At 35.9% G+C, this 21,077-nt stretch overlaps 1 protein-coding gene across 2 annotated transcripts in view; it reads left to right on the forward strand.

Annotated features, from left to right (window-relative positions):
• The window catches only part of LOC143083389 (uncharacterized), a 169,602-nt gene that overhangs the window by 72,111 nt on the left and 76,414 nt on the right, over positions 1-21,077 (forward strand). The gene's annotated exons all lie outside the window — the stretch shown is intronic.

Raw genomic sequence — 21,077 nt, forward strand, 5'->3', positions numbered from 1 at the left:
TTTCAAAAACTTCAAAATGCTTCAAACTTGATGAAACTTAATATATTTGTTGACTGTCTAGTCTGCATGAGACTTTTGGAGTTGGAATTTCCAAAATGGCCACCGTTGCCATGGAAACTGCAGAAATGTCAAATATTTTCAAAATGCTCCAAACTTAATGAAACTTAATATTATTGTTTACTGGCATGTATAGATGAGACTTTTGACTTTGGAATTTTCAAAATGGCTGCCGTTGCCATGGAAACAGCAGAAATGTGTAACTTTTGACAATGCTCTTATTGTACTGAAAATTTACAGAAAGATATATCGCAATTCATAGATCTGCATTCACTGTTAAGTTGTTTTGAAATGGTTGCCACTTAATGGCAATTTGGGGAAGGGTGACATCCGCTATTGCTTGCAATGGCAATTCTAGTTATTATTATGTCACCCGATCGACAATGTCGGGTGACATATTGCTTTTCCTCTGTTTCTTTTTCCGTATTATTATTATTATTTTTCTTCCACCTAATTTTGTCCGGCAGTTTTTTTGGAGCCAAAGGAACCAATCTGAACGATGGTGCACTATAACAAGGAACCCTGACTTTCCAGTTGCAGTGCAACTTTGGAACTAAAAAATGGCTGCCATAACCATGGAAACGGAAAAATGGTGAAAAAATATAATTTTGGAGTTAGGTGAATTGTTTGAGAATGCTTAAGCTTAAAATCTTTAGATTTTAATACAATGTAGGTGCCCACTATATACTGCTTTGGGATGATTTTGGCAATCATTGGAACTGCTATGTTGCCATGGATACTACACCAAAAACTTCAAAAATATGAAAATGCTCCAATTTTTTTCAAACTTTAGCATAACGATGAGCAACTTTGGTAGATGTGGAATTTGGCGTTGGAATTTCCAAAATGTCTGCCGTTTCCATGGAAACAATGCAAAAAGGTCAAAATGCTCCAAAAACTTCCGGGTTTGGTGAAAAACTTTGATATGCATTAACTTAAAATCATCAAATTTTAATGCAATATAGTTGTCCACTATATCCAGGTTTTGAATGATTTTGACAATCATTGGAACTACTATGTTACCATGGATACAGGATCAAATATTTCAAAAATTTCAAAATGCTCCAAAATTAATGAAACTTAATATGATTGTTGACTGTCAAGACTGCATCAGACTTTTGAAGTTGGAATTTCCAAAATGGCCACCGTTGCCATGGAAACTGCAAAAATGTTAAATATTTTCGAAATGCTCCAAACTTAATCAAACTTAATATTATCGTTAGCTGGCATGTATAGATGAGATTTTTGACTTTGGAATTTTCAAAATGGCTGCCGTTGCCATGGAAACAGCAGAAATGTAAATTTTTATAAAATGTTCTGAATGTACTGAAAATTTACAGAAAGATGTATTGCCATGAATATATGTGCATTCACTGTTAAAAGTTTTTGAAATGGCTGCCGCTTAGTGGCAATGGGGGGAAGGGTGACATCCGCTATTGCTTGCAATGGCAATTCTAGTTATTTTTATTCTTCCACACATTTTGTCCATGCTATTTCTCGGAATTGGTCAAACCCATGTTGATGGAACTATACCATAATATGAACCGCCATGTGAAGTTGTGCAAGAGACATTGGAATGGTAAAAAATGGCTGCCGTTACCATGGAAACAGAACAAATGTGAAAAAATACAGTTTTTAGTTTCGGTGAACTGTATGGTAATGCTTTAACTCAGAATCATCATATTTTAATACAATGTAGGTGCCCACTATATACAGGTGTTGGATGATTTTGGCACTCATTGGAACTACTATGTCGCCATGGGAACTACACCAAAAATTTCAAAAATCTCAAAATGCTCCAAACTTCAAGAAACTTCACAGTAACGATGAGCAACATTGGAAGATGTGGCATTTGCAGTTGGAATTTCCAAAATAGCTGTTGTTACCATGGAAACAATGCAAAAAGGTCAAAACTTTGAATTTTCACAGAACATTCCAGAACATTAATGTTTAATTTATTCTAGAGATATTAAAGGGTATATGATTATGGAGGGAAAAAATTGCAGCGGGGGTTTGACTTTGGAATATTCAAAATGGCCGCCGTTACCATGGAAACAGCAAAAATATGAAAAACTTCAAAATGATTTAAATTTAATGAAACTTATAACAAATGTTGCCTAGCTTATGTAGACTTGACTTTTGAGTTTGGAATTTTCAAAATGGCCGCTGTTGCCATGGAAACAGCAAAAAAATTTTGAAACAGGCTGCCGCTCGCCTAGCAATGTGGGAAGGGTGCCATCCGCTATTGCTTGCAATGGCAAATCTAGTTATTATTTTTTTTCTTCCACTATTTTTGTCCAGCTTATATCTTGGAATTTTATGAACCAATGTTAATGGAACTTAACCGTAATGTTAACCAGCATGTGCAGATTTGCAATCGGGGTATGGCATTTTCAAGATGGCCGCCGTTACCATGGAAACAGCAAAAATGTCCAAAAAATCAAAATGCTCCAAAGTTAATGAAACTTCACACAAATATTGACTGGCATATGGAGATGTCCCATTTGACTTTGGAATTTCCAAAATGGCCGCTGTTACCATGGAAACAAGCTAAAATATCAAAAATTCTAACTCTTTCGTTATAACATCCAACTGGATGAAACTTTATGAAAATGTTCTCCAGTATGCCAAGATATCAAGACAATATATGGATAGTTCAAAATGGCCGCCGTTGTCATGGAAACTGGGGCCAAGTTTTGCATTGATCCTATGGAAAAATGCATAAAATCAGCATTTTCTCAGAGAGTAGCGCACCAAAGTCAATGAAACTGTATTGATATATAACATGACATGTGGCATTGAGATGTACGCTTTTAGAATTTTGGAATTATCTACTGTAACCATGGTTGCAGCACAAATGTTCAAAATTTCCAAAAAAAATTAAGTGCTGCAAACTGGATGAAACTTTACAGGAATATTGACTGACATGTGCGGAGTTGCATTTTGAAGTTGGAATTTCCAAAATGGCCGCCGTAACCATGGAAACAGCAAAATTGTCCAAAATTTCAAAATGCTTCAAACTTAATGAAATTTTGCAAAAATGATAACTTGCAAGGGTAGATGCCTTCTTTGACTTTGAAATTTCCAAAAATGGCTGCCGCTCGCCTGGCAATGGGGGGACGAGGGTGCCATCCGTTATTGCTAGCAATTACAAATCTAGTTATTATTATTCTTCCACCTTTTTTTGTCCGACAGGTTTTTTGGATTAAAATGGAACCAATCTTAATGATAATTCACTATAAGGAGGAACACAAAATTTCGGGTTGCAGTAGGGTCTAAGACCATAAAAAATGGCTGCCGTTTCCATGGAAACGGAACAGTTGTGAAAAATTCCAGTTTTTGGTTTTGTGAATAATTTAGAGATGCTTAAACTCAGAATCATCATATTTTATCACAATGTAGGTGCCAGCCATATATTGGTTTTGGATGATATTGGCAATCATTGGAACCACTATGTTGCCATGGAAACTACCCCAAAAATTTCAAAAATTTCAAAATGCTCCAAATTTTTTGAAACTTCATAGTAACGATGAGCAACTTTGGTAGATGCGTAATTTGGCATTGGAATTTCCAAAATGTCTGCCGTTACCATGGAAACAGTGCATAAGTGTCAAAATGCTCTAAAAACCTCAGGGTTTGGTAAATAATTTTGGTATGCTAGAACTTGAAATCATCAAATTTTTACACAATAAAGTTGTCCACTATATACAGCTTTTGAATGATTTTGACAATCATTGGAACTCTTCTGTTACCATGGATACAGGACCAAATATCTCAAAAATTTCAAAATGCTCCTAAATTGATCAAACTTAATATGATTGTTGACTGGCAAGTCTGGATGAGACTTTCGACTTTGGAATTTCCAAAATGGCCACCGTTGCCATGGAAACTGCAAAAAAGTCAAAATTTCTCTAAATGCTTTGAACTTAATGAAACTTGATATTATTGTTAACTGGCAAGTACAGATGAGACTTTTGACTTTGAAATTTTCAAAATGGCTGCCATTGCCATGGAAACAGCAGAAATGTGAATTTTTTTAAAAATGCTCTGAATGTACTGAAATTTTACAGAAAGATGTATTGCCATGAATATATGTGCATTCACTGTTCAACAATTTTGAAATGGCTGCCGGTTAGTGGCAATAGGGGAAGGGTGACATCCGCTATTGCTTGCAATGGCAATTCTAGTTATGTCACCCGATCGACAATGTCGGGTGACATATTGCTTTTCCTCTGTTTCTTTTTCCGTATTATTATGGCACCCTAAACGGAGTTTGGGTGACATATTGTTATTCTACGTTTCTTTTTGTTTTTATTTTTATTATTATTTTTCTTCCACACATTTTTGTCCAGTCTGGAACTCTAATGTGAATGGACCCAAGAAGATGGTACTATACCATAATGTTAACCACCAGATGAAGATTTGCTTTTTGGGGTTGGCACTTTCAAGATGGCTGCCGTTACCATGGAAACGGAACAAATGTGAAAAAATCCAGTTTTCTGTTTTGGTGAACTATTTGGTTACTATTTAACTCAGAATCATTATATTTTTATACAATGTAGGTGCCCACTATATACAGGTGTTGAAGGATTTTGGCACTCCTTGGAACTACTATGTTGTCATGGAAACTACTCCAAAAAATTCAAAAATCTCAAAATGTTCCAAACTTAATGAAACTTCACAGTAACGATGAGCAACATTGGAAGATGTGGAATTTGGCGTTGGAATTTCCAAAATCGCTGTTGTTACCATGGAAACAATGCAAAAAGGTCAAAACTTTGAATTTTCACAGAACATTCTAGAACATCAATGTTTAATTTATTCTAGAGATATTAAATGGTATATGATTGTGGAGGGAAAAAATTGCAGCGGGGGTTTGACTTTGGAATATTCAAAATGGCCGCCGTTACCATGGAAACAGCAAAAAAACAAAAAAATTCAAAATGCTTCAAATTTATTGAAACTTATAACAAATGTTGCTCAGCTAATGTAGACTTGACTTTTGAGTTTGGAATTTCCAAAATGGCCGCCGTTACCATGGCTACCGCTCACCTGGCAATAGGGGAAGGGTGCCATCCGCTATTGCTTGCAATGGCAAATCTAGTTATTATTATTATTATTCTTCCACCTAGTTTTGTCCGGCAGTTTTCTCAGAGCCAAAGGAACCAATCTGAATGATGGTGCACTATAACAAGGAACCCTGACTTTCCAGTTGCAGTGCAACTTTGGAACTAAAAAATGGCTGCCATCACCATGGAAACCGAAAAATAATGGAAAATTCCAGTTTTTGGTTTTGATGAATTATTTGGAAATGCTTTAACTTAGAATCATTATATTTTGATACAATGTAGGTGCCGGGCATATACTGGTTTTGGATGATTTTGGCAATCATTGGAACTGCTATGTGGCCATGGATACTACACCAAAAATTTCAAAAATATGGAAATGCTCCAAATTTTATAAAACTTCACAGTAATGATGAGCAACATTGGTAGATGTGGAATTTGGTGTTGCAATTTCGAAAATGTCTGCCGTTACCATGGAAACAATGCAAAACAGGTCAAAATGGTCTAAAAACCTTCAAGTGGCATTTACTTTCTTAAAATGGTAGGTCAAATTGATTGAAACTTTGATGGTATTGTCCCTCCCATGTACCAATGTGGTATATGCCATTCAATTTTGGGAACGGTCTCTGTTGCCATAGGAACCATCCCAAATGTCAAAAATTTCAAAAATTTCAAAATGCTCCAAAATTGATGAAACTTAATAGGATTGTACACTGACAAGTCTGAATGAGACTTTTGAAGTTGGAATTTCCAAAATGGCCACCGTTGCCATGGAAACTGCGGAAATGTCAAATATTTTCAAAATGCTCCAAACTTTATGAAACTTAATATTATTGTTAACTTGCATGTATAGATGAGACTTTTGACTTTGGAATTTTCAAAATGGCTGCCGTTGCCATGGAAACAGCAAAAATGTGAAATTTTCTAAAATGCTCTCAATGTACTGAAAATTTACAGAATGATGTACTGCAATGCATATATGTGCATTCACTGTTAAACAATTTTGAAATGGCTGCCGCTTAGTGGCAATTGGGGGAAGGGTGACATCCGCTATTGCTTGCAATGGCAATTCTAGTTATGGCACCCTCAACGGAGTTGGGGTGACGTATTGTTATTCTACGTTTCTTTTTTTTCTTATTATTATTATTATTTTTTTTCTTGCAACACATTTTGTCCAGGCGATTTCTCGAAATCCAAAAGACCAAAGTTGATGGAACTTTACTATAATAAGGACCCCCATGTGCAGACTTGCAGGAAGCATGGAATGGTTCAAGATGGCTGCCGTTACTATGGAAACAGAACAAATGTGAAAAAATACAGTTTTTATTTTTGGTGAACTGTTTGGATATGCTTTTACTCAGAATCATTATATTTTAATACAAAGGAGGTGCCCACTATATGCAGGTGTAGGGTGATTTTGGCACTCATTGGAACTACTATGTTGCCATGGAAACTACACCAAAAATTTCAAAAATATCAAAATGCTCCAAACTTCATGAAACTTCACAGTAACGATGAGCAACATTGGAAGATGTGGTATTTGGAGTTGGAATTTCCAAAATATCTGTTGTTACCATGGAAACAATGCAAAAAGGTCAGAAAAATAAAAATGCTGCAAACTGGATGAAACTTTACAGAATTAGTGACTGACATGTGCGGAGTTGCATTTTGAAGTTGGAATTTCCAAAATGTCCGCCGTAACCATGGAAACAGCAAAATTGTCCAAAATTTCAAAATGCTCCAAACTTACTGAAATTTTGCAAAAATGATTACTTCCAGGTGTAGATGCACTCTTTGACTTTAGAATTTCCAAAATGGCTGCCGCTCGCCTGGCAATGGGGGGACGAGGGTGCCATCCGTTATTGCTAGCAATTACAAATCTAGTTATTATTATTATTCTTCCACCTAGTTTTGTCCGGCAGTTTTCTCAGAGCCAAAGGAACCAATCTGAATGATGGTGCACTATAACAAGGAACCCTGACTTTCCAGTTGCAGTGCAACTTTGGAACTAAAAAATGGCTGCCATCACCATGGAAACCGAAAAATAATGGAAAATTCCAGTTTTTGGTTTTGATGAATTATTTGGAAATGCTTTAACTTAGAATCATTATATTTTGATACAATGTAGGTGCCGGGCATATACTGGTTTTGGATGATTTTGGCAATCATTGGAACTGCTATGTTGCCATGGATACTACACCAAAAATTTCAAAAATATGGAAATGCTCCAAATTTTATAAAACTTCACAGTAATGATGAGCAACATTGGTAGATGTGGAATTTGGTGTTGCAATTTCGAAAATGTCTGCCGTTACCATGGAAACAATGCAAAACAGGTCAAAATGGTCCAAAAACCTTCAAGTGGCATTTACTTTCTTATAATGGTAGGTCAAATTGATTGAAACTTTGATGGTATGGTCCCTCCCATGTACCAATGTGGTATATGCCATTCAATTTTGGGAACGGTCTCTGTTGCCATAGGAACCATCCCAAATGTCAAAAATTTCAAAAATTTCAAAATGCTCCAAAATTGATGAAACTTAATAGGATTGTACACTGACAAGTCTGAATGAGACTTTTGAAGTTGGAATTTCCAAAATGGCCACCGTTGCCATGGAAACTGCGGAAATGTCAAATATTTTCAAAATGCTTCAAACTTTATGAAACTTAATATTATTGTTAACTTGCATGTAAAGATGAGACTTTTGACTGTGGAATTTTCAAAATGGCTGCCATTGCCATGGAAACAGCAAAAATGTGAAATTTTCTAAAATGCTCTCAATGTACTGAAAATTTACAGAAAGATGTACTGCAATGCATATATGTGCATTCACTGTTAAACAATTTTGAAATGGCTGCCGCTTAGTGGCCATTGGGGGAAGGGTGACATCCGCTATTGCTTGCAATGGCAATTCTAGTTATGGCACCCTCAACGGAGTTGGGGTGACATATTGTTATTGTTCGTTTCTTTTTTTTATGGCACCCTCAACGGAGTTGGGGTGACATATTGTTATTGTTCGTTTCTTTTTTTTCTTATTATTTTTATTATTTTTATTCTTCCACACTTTTTGTCCAAGACAGTTCTCGGAAATGGATGGACCAATCTTGATGAAACTATGCTATAATGTTGTCCACCATGTGAAGTTGTGCACCTGACTTTGGAATGTGCAAGATGGCCGCGGTTACCATGGAAACTAAAAAAATGTAAAAGAAAATCAAAATTCTAACTCTTTCGTTATAAGAGCCAACCTTATGAAACTTTGTGCAAAGGTTGGTGGTGGGGCCCCGAGGTACCAACAATACTTAGAAATTCAGAAATGGCTGCCATTGCCATGGAAACAGGCGAAATGTTTAACATAGAACATTCCAGAACATCAATGTTAAATTTATTCTAGAGACATTTTATTTTAAATGATGGTATATAATTATGGTGAGAACAAATTGCAGCAGCAGGTTGACTTTGGAATTTTCAAAATGGCCGCCGTTACCATGGAAACAGCAAAAATACAACAAACTTCAAATTGCTTCAAATTTATTGTAACTTATAACAAATGTTGCTTAGCTAATGTAAACTTGACTTTTGAGTTTGGAATTTCCAAAATGGCCGCCGTTACCATGGCTACCGCTCACCTGACAATAGGGGAAGGGTGCCATCCGCTATTGCTTGCAATCGCAAATCTAGTTCTTTTTATTATTATTATTTTTATTCTTCCACACATTTTGTCCATGCTATTTCTCGGAATTGGTCAAACCCATGTTGATGGAACTATACCATAATATGAACCGCCATGTGAAGTTGTGCAAGAGACATTGGAATGGTAAAAAATGGCTGCCGTTACCATGGAAACAGAACAAATGTGAAAAAATACAGTTTTTAGTTTCGGTGAACTGTATGGTAATGCTTTAACTCAGAATCATCATATTTTAATACAATGTAGGTGCCCACTATATACAGGTGTTGGATGATTTTGGCACTCATTGGAACTACTATGTCGCCATGGGAACTACACCAAAAATTTCAAAAATCTCAAAATGCTCCAAACTTCAAGAAACTTCACAGTAACGATGAGCAACATTGGAAGATGTGGCATTTGCAGTTGGAATTTCCAAAATAGCTGTTGTTACCATGGAAACAATGCAAAAAGGTCAAAACTTTGAATTTTCACAGAACATTCCAGAACATTAATGTTTAATTTATTCTAGAGATATTAAAGGGTATATGATTATGGAGGGAAAAAATTGCAGCGGGGGTTTGACTTTGGAATATTCAAAATGGCCGCCGTTACCATGGAAACAGCAAAAATATGAAAAACTTCAAAATGATTTAAATTTAATGAAACTTATAACAAATGTTGCCTAGCTTATGTAGACTTGACTTTTGAGTTTGGAATTTTCAAAATGGCCGCTGTTGCCATGGAAACAGCAAAAAAATTTTGAAACAGGCTGCCGCTCGCCTAGCAATGTGGGAAGGGTGCCATCCGCTATTGCTTGCAATGGCAAATCTAGTTATGTCACCCGATCGACAATGTCGGGTGACATATTGTTTTTCCTCCGTTTCTTTGTTATTATGTCACCCGATCGACAATGTCGGGTGACATATTGCTTTTCTTATGTTTCTTTGTTATTATTATTATTCTTCCACCTTTTTTTGTCCGACAGGTTTTTTGGAGTAAAATGGAACCAATCTTAATGATAATTCACTATAAGGAGGAACACAAAATTTCGGGTTGCAGTAGGGTCTAAGACCATAAAAAATGGCTGCCGTTTCCATGGAAACGGAACAATTGTGAAAAATTCCAGTTTTTGGTTTTGTGAATAATTTAGAGATGCTTAAACTCAGAATCATCATATTTTATCACAATGTAGGTACCAGCCATATATTGGTTTTGGATGATATTGGCAATCATTGGAACCACTATGTTGCCATGGAAACTACCCCAAAAATTTCAAAAATTTCAAAATGCTCCAAATTTTTGGAAACTTCATAGTAACGATGAGCAACTTTAGTAGATGAGAAATTTGGCGTTGGAATTTCCAAAATGTCTGCCGTTACCATGGAAACAGTGCATAAGTGTCAAAATGCTCTAAAAACCTCAGGGTTTGGTAAATAATTTTGGTATGCTAGAACTTGAAATCATCAAATTTTTACACAATATAGTTGTCAACTATATACAGCTTTTGAATGATTTTGACAATCATTGGAACTCTTCTGTTACCATGGATACAGGACCAAATATTTCAAATATTTCAAAATGCTCCTAAATTGATCAAACTTAATATGATTGTTGACTGGCAAGTCTGGATGAGACTTTTGACTTTGGAATTTCCAAAATGGCCACCGTTGCCATGGAAACGGCAAAAAAGTCAAAATTTCTCAAAATGCTTTGAACTTAATGAAACTTGAAATTATTGTTAACTGGCAAGTACAGATGAGACTTTTGACTTTGAAATTTTCAAAATGGCTGCCGTTGCCATGGAAACAGCAGAAATCTGCATTTTTTTTAAATGCTCTGAATGTACTGAAAATTTACAGAAAGATGTATTGCCATGAATAAATACGTGCATTCACTGTTAAACCATTTTGAAATGGCTGCCTGTTAGTGGCAATAGGGGAAGGGTGACATCCGCTATTGCTTGCAATGGCAATTCTAGTTATTATTCTTATTCTTCCAATGATTTTTGTCCAGCAGATTTTTTGAAGGCAATGGAACCAATCTTAGTGATAGTCAACTATAATGAGGAACACAAAATTTCGGGTTGCAGTAGGTCATAGGACCATTAAAAATGGCTGCCGTTACCATGGAAACAGAACAAATGTGAAAAATTCCACTTTTTGGTTTTGGGGAATTATTTGGAGATGCTTAGACTTAGAATCATTATATTTTGATACAATGTAGGTGCCGGGCATATACTTGTTTTGGATGATTTTTGACATTCATTGGAACTACTATGTTGCCATGGATACTACACCAAAAATTTCCAAAATATCAAAATGCTCCAAATTGAATGAAACTTCACAGTAACGATGAGCAACATTGGTAGATGTGCAATTTGGCGTTGGAATTTCCCAAATGTCTTGTGTTACCATGGAAACAAGGCAAAAATGGTCAAAACGCTTTAAAAAACCCTAAAAAGTGGCATTTACTTCCTTAAAATGGTAGGTCAAATTCATTGAAACTCTGATGGTATGTTCCCTCCCATGTACCAATGGAGTATCTGCCATTAAAAATTTGGAATGGTCTGTGTTACCATAGAAACCAGCAAAAATGTCAAAAATTTCAAAAATTACAAAATGCTCCAAAATTGATGAAACTTAATATATTAGTTGACTGTCAAGTCTGCATGAGATTTTTGGAGTTGGATTTCCAAAATGGCCACAGTTGCCATGGAAACTGCAGAAATGTCAAATATTTTCAAAATGCTCCAAACTTAATCAAACTTATTATTATTCTCAACTGGCATGTATAGATGACACTTTTGACTTTGGAATTTTCAAAATGGCCGCCGTTGCCATGGAAACAGCAGAAATGTGAAACTTTTGACAATGCTCTTATTGTACTGAAAATTTACAGAAAGATATATCGCAATCAATAGATCTGCATTCACTGTTAAGTTGTTTTGATATGGCTGCCGCTTAGTGGCAATGGGGGGAAGGGTGACATCCGCTATTGCTTGCAATGGCAATTCTAGTTATTATTATTTTTCTTCCACCTAATTTTGTCCGCTCGCTTTCTCAGAGCCAAAGGAACCAATCTGAATGATGGTGCACTATAACAAGGAACCCTGACTTTCCTGTTGCTTTTCAATATTGGCACTTAAAAAATGGCTGCCATCACCATGGAAACGGAAAAATGGTGAAAAAATATAATTTTGGAGTTAGTTGAATTGTTTGAGAATGCTTAACCTTAAAATCTTTAGATTTTAATCCAATGTAGGTGCCCACTATATACTGCTTTGGGATGATTTTGGCAATCATTGGAACTGCTATGTTGCCATGGATACTACACCAAAAATTTCAAAAATATGAAAATGCTCCAAATTTTTTGAAATTCTAGCATAACGATGAGCAACTTTGGTAGATGTGGAATTTGGCGTTGGAATTTCCAAAATGTCTACCGTTTCCATGGAAACAATGCAAAAAGGTCAAAATGCTCTAAAAACTTCAGGGTTTGGTAAATAACTTTGGTATGCTTGAACTTAAAATCATCAAATTTTTATACCATATAGTTGTCCACTATATACAGGTTTTGAATGATTATGACAATCATTGGAACTACTCTGTTACCATGGATACAGGATCAAATATTTCAAAAATTTCAAAATGCTCCAAAATTGATGAAACTTAATATTATTGTTGACTGCCAAGTCTGGATGAGACTTTTGACTTTGGAATTTTCAAAATGGCCATCGTTGCCATGGAAACTGCAAAAAAGTCAAAAATTCTCAAAATGCTTTGAACTTAATGAAACTTGATATTATTGTTAACTGACAAGTAATAATGAGGCTTTTGACTTTGAAATTTTCAAAATGGCTGCCGTTGCCATGGAAACGGCAGAAATATGAAATTTTTAAAATGCTGTGAATGTACTGAAAATTTACAGAAAGATGTATTGCCATGCATATATGTTCATTCCCTGTTAAACGATTCTGAAATGGCTGCAACTTAGTGGCAATTGGGGGAAGGGTGACATCCGCTATTGCTTGCAATGGCAATTCTAGTTATGGCACCCTCAACGGATGTTGGGGTGACATATTGTTATTCTACGTTTCTTTTTTTTCTTATTATGTCACCCGATCGACAATGTCGGGTGACATATTGCTTTTCCTCTGTTTCTTTGTTATTATTATTATTCTTCCAACTATTTTGTCCGCCACTTTTCTCGGAGCCAATGGAACCAATCTTAATGATAGTTAAGTATAATAGGGAACACAAAATTGCGGGTTGCAGTAGGGTCTAAGACCATAAAAAATGGCTGCCGTTTACATGGAAACGGAACAATTGTGAAAAATTCCACTTTTTGTTTTTTTGGAATAATTTGGAGATGCTTAAACTCAGAATCATCATATTTTAATACAATGAAGGTGCCACCCATATACTGGTTTTGGATGATTTTGGCAATCATTGGAACTACTATGTTGCCATGGAAACTACACCAAAAATTTCAAAAATATCAAAATGCTCCAAATTTTTTGAAACTTTACCATAACGATGAGCAACTTTGGTAGATGTGGAATTTGGCGTTGGAATTTCCAAAATGTCTGCCGTTTCCATGGAAACAATGCAAAAAGGTCAAAATGCTCCAAAAACTTCCGGGTTTGGTGAATAACTTTGGTATGCTTGAACTTAAAATCATCAAATTTTTACACAATATAGTTATCCACTATATACAGGTTTTGATTGATTTTGATAATCATTGGAACTACTCTGTTACCATGGATACAGGATCAAATATCTCAAAAATTTCAAAATGCTCCAAAATTGATGAAACTTAATATGATAGTTGACTGGCAAGTCTGGATGAGACTTTTGACTTTGGAATTTCCAAAATGGCCACCGTTGCCATGGAAACTGCAAAAAAGTCAAAATTTCTCAAAATGCTTTGAACTTAATGAAACTTGATATTATTATTAACTGCCAAGTACAGATGAGACTTTTGACTTTGAAATTTTCAAAATGGCTGCCGTTGCCATGGAAACAGCAGAAATGTGAATTTTTAAAAATGCTCTGAATGTACTGAACATTTACAGAAAGATGTATTGCCATAAATATATGTGCATTCACTGTTAAACCATTTTGAAATGGCTGCCAGTTAGTGGCAATAGGGGAAGGGTGACATCCGCTATTGCTTGCAATGGCAATTCTAGTTATGTCACCCGATCGACGAAGTCGGGTGACATATTGCTTTTCCTCTGTTTCTTTTTCCCTATTATTATTATTATTATTATTATTATTATTATTTTTCTTCCACCTAATTTTGTCCGGCAGTTTTTTTGGAGCCAAAGGAACCAATCTGAATGATGGTGCACTATAACAAGGAACCCTGACTTTCCAGTTGCAGTGCAACTTTGGAACTAAAAAATGGCTGCCATCACCATGGAAACAGAAAAATAGTGAAAAAATATAATTTTAGAGTTCGGCCAATTATTTGAGAATGGTTATGCTTAAAATCTTTAGATTTTGATACAATGTAGGTGCCCACTATACACTGGTTTTAGGATGATTTTGGACATCATTGGAACTGCTATGTTGCCATGGATACTACACCAAAAATTTCCAAAATATGGAAATGCTCAAAATTTAATGAAACTTCACAGTAACGATGAGCAACATTGGTAGATGTGGAATTTGGCGTTGGAATTTCCCAAATGTCTGCCGTTTCCATGGAAACAATGCAAAAATGGTCAAAATGGTCCCAAAACACCTAAAAGTGGCATTTACTTTCTTAAAAGGGTAGGTCAAATCCATTGAAACTCTGATGGTATGTTCCCTCCCATGTACCAATGTGGTATCTGCCATTAGAAATTTGGAATGGTCTGTGTAACCATAGAAACCAGCCAAAATGTCAAAAATTTCAAAAATTTCAAAATGCTCAAAAAGTAATGAAACTTACTATAATTGTTGACCGTCAAGTCTGCATGAAACTTTTGAAGTTAGAATTTCCAAAATGGCTAGCGTTGCCATGGAAACTGGAAAATGTCAAATATTTTCAAAATGCTCCAAACTTAATGAAACTTAATAATATTGTAAACTGGCATGTATAGATGAGACTTTTGACTTTGAAACTTTCAAAATGGCTGTCGTTGCCATGGAAACAGCAAAAATGTCATTTTTTCAAAAATGATCTAAATGTACTGAAAATTTACAGAAAAATGTATAGCCATGCAAATATATGCATTCACTGTTAAAAGTTTTTGAAATGGCTGCCGCTTAGTGGCAATGGGGGGAAGGGTGACATCCGCTATTGCTTGCAATGGCAATTCTAGTTATGGCACCCTCAACGGAGTTGGGGTGACATATTGTTATTCTACGTTTCTTTTTTTTCTTATTATTTTTATTATTCTTCCACACATTTTGTCCATCGTGTTTCTAAGAATTGAGTGATCCAATATTGTTGGAACTATAACATAATGAGGACCCCCATTTGAAGTTGTGCACCTTGCTATGGAATGGTAAAAGATGGCCGCCGTTTCCATGGAAACAGCACAAATGCGAAAAAAATCAAAGTGTTCCAAACTGGAAGAAACTCCACAGGAATGGTAACTGGCATGTGCTGATTTCCAGTTTGACTTTGGAATTTTCAAAATGGCTGCCGTTACCATGGAAACAGCTAAAATATCAAAAATTCTAACTCTTTCGTTATAACATCCAACTGGATGAAACTTTATGAAAATGTTCTCCAGTATGCCAAGATGTCAAGACAATATTTGGATAGTTCAAAATGGCCGCCGTTGTCATGGAAACTGGGGCCAAATTTTGCATTGACCCTATGGAAAAATGCATAAAATCAGCATTTTTTCAGAGAGTAGTGCACCAAAGTAAATGAAACTGTATTGATATATAACATGACATGTGGCAAAGAGATGTACGCTTTTAGAATTTTGGAATTATCTACTGTAACCATGGTTGCAGCACAAATGTTCAAAATTTCCAAAAGAATCAAAATGCTGCAAACTGGATGAAACTTTACAGGAATAGTAACTGACATGTGCGGAGTTGCATTTTGAAGTTGGAATTTCCAAAATGGCCGCCGTAACCATGGAAACAGCAAAATTGTCCAAAATTTCAAAATGCTCCAAACCTAAAGAAATTTTACAAAAATGATGACTTGCAGGTGTAGATGCACTCTTTGACTTTGGAATTTTCAAAATGGCTGCCGCTCGCCTGGCAATGGGGGGACGAGGGTGCCATCCGTTATTGCTAGCAATTACAAATCTAGTTATTTTTATTTTTCTTCCACACATTTTGTCCGCGCGAGTTCTCGGAATTGAACGGACCAATGTTTATGGAACTCAACTATAATGAGGAACCCCATTTGAAGTTGTGCACCTTGCTATGGAATGGTAAAAGATGGCCGCCGTTTCCATGGAAACAGCACAAATGCGAAAAAAATCAAAGTGGTCCAAACTGGAAGAAACTCCACAGGAATGTTAACTGGCATCTCCTGATTTCCAGTTTGACTTTGGAATTTTCAAAATGGCTGCCGTTACCATGGAAACAGCTTAAATATCAAAAATTCTAACTCTTTCGTTATAAGATCCAGCTGGATGAAACTTTATGAAAATGTTCTCCAGTATGCCAAGATGTCAAGACAATATTTGGATAGTTCAAAATGGCCGCCGTTGTCATGGAAACTGGGGCCCAGTTTTGCATTGACCCTATAGAAAAATGCATAAAATCAGCATTTTCTCAGAGAGTAGTGCACCAAAGTAAATGAAACTGTATTGATATATAACATGACATGTGGCAATGAGACGTACGCTTTTAGAATTTTGGAATTATCTACTGTAACCATGGTTGCAGCACAAATGTTCAAAATTTCCAAAAAAAATTAAGTGCTGCAAACTGGATGAAACTTTACAGGAATAGTGACTGACATGTGCAGAGTTCCATTTTGAAGTTGGAATTTCCAAAATGGCCGCGGTAACCATGGAAACAGCAAAAATATCAAAATTTTCAAAATGCTTCAAACTTAATGAAATTTTGCAAAAATGATGACTTGCATGTGTAGATGCACTCTTTGACTTTGGAATTTTCAAAATGGCTTCCGCTCGCCTGGCAATAGGGGGACGAGGGTGCCATCCGTTATTGCTAGCAATTACAAATCTAGTTTATTTTATTATTCTTCCACACATTTTGTCCATCGTGTTTCTAAGAATTGAGTGATCCAATATTGTTGGAACTATAACATAATGAGGACCCCCATTTGAAGTTGTGCTCCTTGCTATGGAATGGTAAAAGATGGCCGCCGTTTCCATGGAAACAGCACAAATGCGAAAAAAATCAAAGTGTTCCAAACTGGAAGAAACTCCACAGGAATGGTAACTGGCATTTGCTGATTTCCAGTTTGACTTTGGAATTTTCAAAATGGCTGCCGTTACCATGGAAACAGCTAAAATATCAAAAATTATAAGTCTTTCGTTATAACATCCAACTGGATGAAACTTTATGAAAATGTTCTCCAGTATGCTATGATGTCAAGACAATATTTGGATAGTTCAAAATGGCCGCCGTTGTCATGGAAACTGGGGTCAAATTTTGCATTGACCCTATGGAAAAATGCATAAAATCAGCATTTTTTCAGAGAGTAGTGCACCAAAGTAAATGAAACTGTATTGATATATAACATGACATGTGGCAAAGATATGTACGCTTTTAGAATTTTGGAATTATCTACTGTAACCATGGTTGCAACACAAATGTTCAAAATTTCCAAAAAAATCAAAATGCTGCAAACTGGATGAAACTTTACACGAATAGTAACTGACATGTGCGGAGTTGCATTTTGAAGTTGGAATTTCCAAAATGGCTGCCGTAACCATGGAAACAGCAAAATTGTAAAAAATTTCAAAATGCTCCAAACCTAATGAAATTTTACAAAAATGATGACTTGCATGTGTAGATGCACTCTTTGACTTTGAAATTTTCAAAATGGCTGCCGCTCGCCTGGCAATGGGGGACGAGGGTGCCATCCGTTATTGCTAGCAATTACAAATCTAGTTATTATTCTTCTTCAACACTTTTTGTCCACACAGTTTCTCGGAATTGTATGGACCAATGTTGATAGAACTATACCATAATGTGGACCAGCATAGGAAGTTGTGCACCTGACTTTGGAATGGTCAAGATGGCTGCCGTTTCCATGGAAACTGCAAAAATCCGAAAATATTCAAAGTGTTCCAAATTGGAAGAAACTCCACAGGAATGGTAACTGGCATGAGATGATTTGCAGTTTGACTTTGGAATTTCCAAAATGGCTGCCGTGACCATGGAAACAGCTCAAATATCAAAAATTCTAACTCTTTCATTATAACATCCAGCTACATGAAACTTTATGAAAATGTGACCCAGTATGCCAAGATGTCAAAACAATATTTGGATAGTTCAAAATGGCCGCCGCTGTCATGGAAACTAGGGCCAAGTTTTGCATTGACCCTATGGAAAAATGCATAAAATCAGCATTTTCTCAGAGAATAGTGCAGCAAAGTAAATGAAACTGTATTGATATATAACATAACATGTGGCAATGAGATGTCTGCTTTTAGAATTTTGGAATTATCTACTGTAACCATGGTTGCAGCACAAATGTTCAAAATTTCCAAAAAAAATAAAGTGCTGCAAACTGGATGAAACTTTACAGAAATAGTGGCTGACATGTGCGGAGTTGCATTTTGAAGTTGGAATTTCCAAAATGGCCGCCGTAACTATGGAAACAGCAAAATTGTCCAAAATTTCAAAATGCTCCAAACCTAATGAAATTTTACAAAAATGATGACTTGCATGTGTAGATGCACTCTTTGACTTTGGAATTTTCAAAATGGCTGCCGCTCGCCTGGCAATGGGGGGACAAGGGTGCCATCCGTTATTGCTAGCAATTACAAATCTAGTTTTCCTTATTCTTCTTCCACACATTTTATCCAAGCAGTTTCTGGGAATTGAGTTGACCAATGTTGATGGAACTTTACCACAATGTGGACCAGCATGTGAAGTTGTGCACCTGACTTTGGAATGGTCAAAATGGCTGCCGTTTCCATGGAAACAGCAAAAATCCGAAATTATTCAAATTGTTCCAAACTGGATGAAACTTCACTTAAATAGTAACAGGCATTGTCTAAGTTGCATTTTGATCTTGGAATTTTCAAAATGGCTGCTGTTACCATGGTAACAGCTAAAATATCAAAAATGCTAACTCTTTCAATATAAGATCAAACTGGATGAAACTTTATGAAATTGTTATTCAATATGCCAAGAAGCCAAAACAATATTTAGATATTTCAAAATGGCCGCTGTTGCCATGGGAACTGGGGTCAAGTTTTGCATTGACCCTATGGAAAAATGCATAAAATCTGCATTTCCTCAGAGAGTGTTGCACAAAAGTAAATGAAACTGAATTGATATATAACATGACATGTGGCAATGAGATGTCTGCTTTTAGAATTTTTGAATTATCTACTGTTACCATGGTTGCAGCAGAAATGTTCAAAATTTCAAAAAAAATCAAAGTGCTTCAAACTTAATGAAAATTTACAGGAATGGTGACTGTCATGCGCAGAGTTGCATTTTGAAGTTCGACTTTTCAAAATGGCCGCCGTTACCATGGAAACAGCAAAAACCGAAAAAAAATCAAAATGCTCCAAACTTAAAGAAACTTTACAAAAATTATAATTTGCACTCTTAGATCTTGGAATTTTCTAAATGGCTGCCACTCGCATGGCAATAGGGGAAGGGTGCCATCCGCTATTGCTAGCAATGGCAAATCTAGTTATTTTTATTATTATGTCACCCGATCGACAATGTCGGGTGACATATTGCTTTTCCTCTGTTTCTTTTTCTGTATTATTATTATTATTATACTTCCACCTAATTTTGTCTGCCCGCTTTCTCAGAGCCAAAAGTACCAATCCGAATGATGGTGCACTATAACAAGGAACCCTGACTCCCCAGAGTCTGTGCAACTTTGGAACTAAAAAATGGCTGCCATCACCATGGAAACAGAAAAATGGTGAAAAAATATAATTTTGGAGTTCCTTGAATTATTTGAGAATGCTTAAGCTTAAAATCTTTAGATTTTAATGCAATGTAGGTGCCCACTATATACTGGTTTTGGTTGATTTTTGCACATTTTGGAACTGCTATGTTGCCATGGAAACTACACCAAAAATTTCAAAAATATGGAAATGCTCCACATGCTCCAATTTTTTTGAAACTTTAGCATAACGATGAGCAACTTTGGTAGATGTGGAATTTGGCGTTGGAATTTCCAAAATGTCTGCCGTTTCCATGGAAACAATGCAAAAAGGTCAAAATGCTCCAAAAGTTCCGGGTTTGGTGAATAACTTTGGTATGCTTGAACTTAAAATCATCAAATTTTTATGCAATATAGTTGTCCACTATATACAGGTTTTGAATGATTTTGATAATCATCGGAACTACTATGTTACCATGGATACAGGAGCAAAAATTTCAGAATGCTTCAAAATTGATGAAACTTGATATGATTGTTAACTGTCTAGTCTAGATATGACTTTTGAAGTTGGAATTTCCAAAATGGCCACGGTTGCCATGGAAACTGCAAAAATGTCAAAAATTCTCAAAATGGTTTTAACTTAATGAAATTTGATATTATTGGTAACTGACAAGTTAAGATGAGACTTTTGACTTTGAAATTTTCAAAATGGCTGCCGTTGCCATGGAAACGGTATAAATGTGAAATACTTTAAAATGCTCTGAATATACTGAAAATTTACAAAAAGATGAATAGCCATGCATATTTGTGCATTTACTGTTAAACAAGTTTGAAATGGCTGCCGCTTAGTGGCAATAGGGGGAAGGGTGACATCCGCTATTGCTTGCAATGGCAATTCTAGTTCTTCTTCTTCTTCTTCTTCCGCCGCTTTAAAAAATGAACTTGTCCGCAGCGTTTCTCCAAAACCGCTTGTCGGATTGACTTAGGATTTCATAAAATGGTAGACTAATATGTCTAGGTGAGCCATCAATCTTTCGTTTGTGCATTGGGGTCTATTAAGGGGTGTTTTGGGGGGTAGAAAGCAGGGAGGGTTTTATTATAGAACCCTATGGGATTTTATTTTCAAAATTTTTTAAATGAATATAACTTGAAAACTATAAGTGATAGATACATACAGTCTTCAGAAATGATTATAGGACAATAAAATAAATCACATGAAATACAGGGGGATGCCCTGGGGGGTCATCCCCACCCCCTCCAATTTGAGAAT

Source organism: Mytilus galloprovincialis, chromosome 7 (genome assembly GCF_965363235.1).
Source record: "Mytilus galloprovincialis chromosome 7, xbMytGall1.hap1.1, whole genome shotgun sequence".
Lineage (NCBI taxonomy): Eukaryota > Metazoa > Mollusca > Bivalvia > Mytilida > Mytilidae > Mytilus > Mytilus galloprovincialis.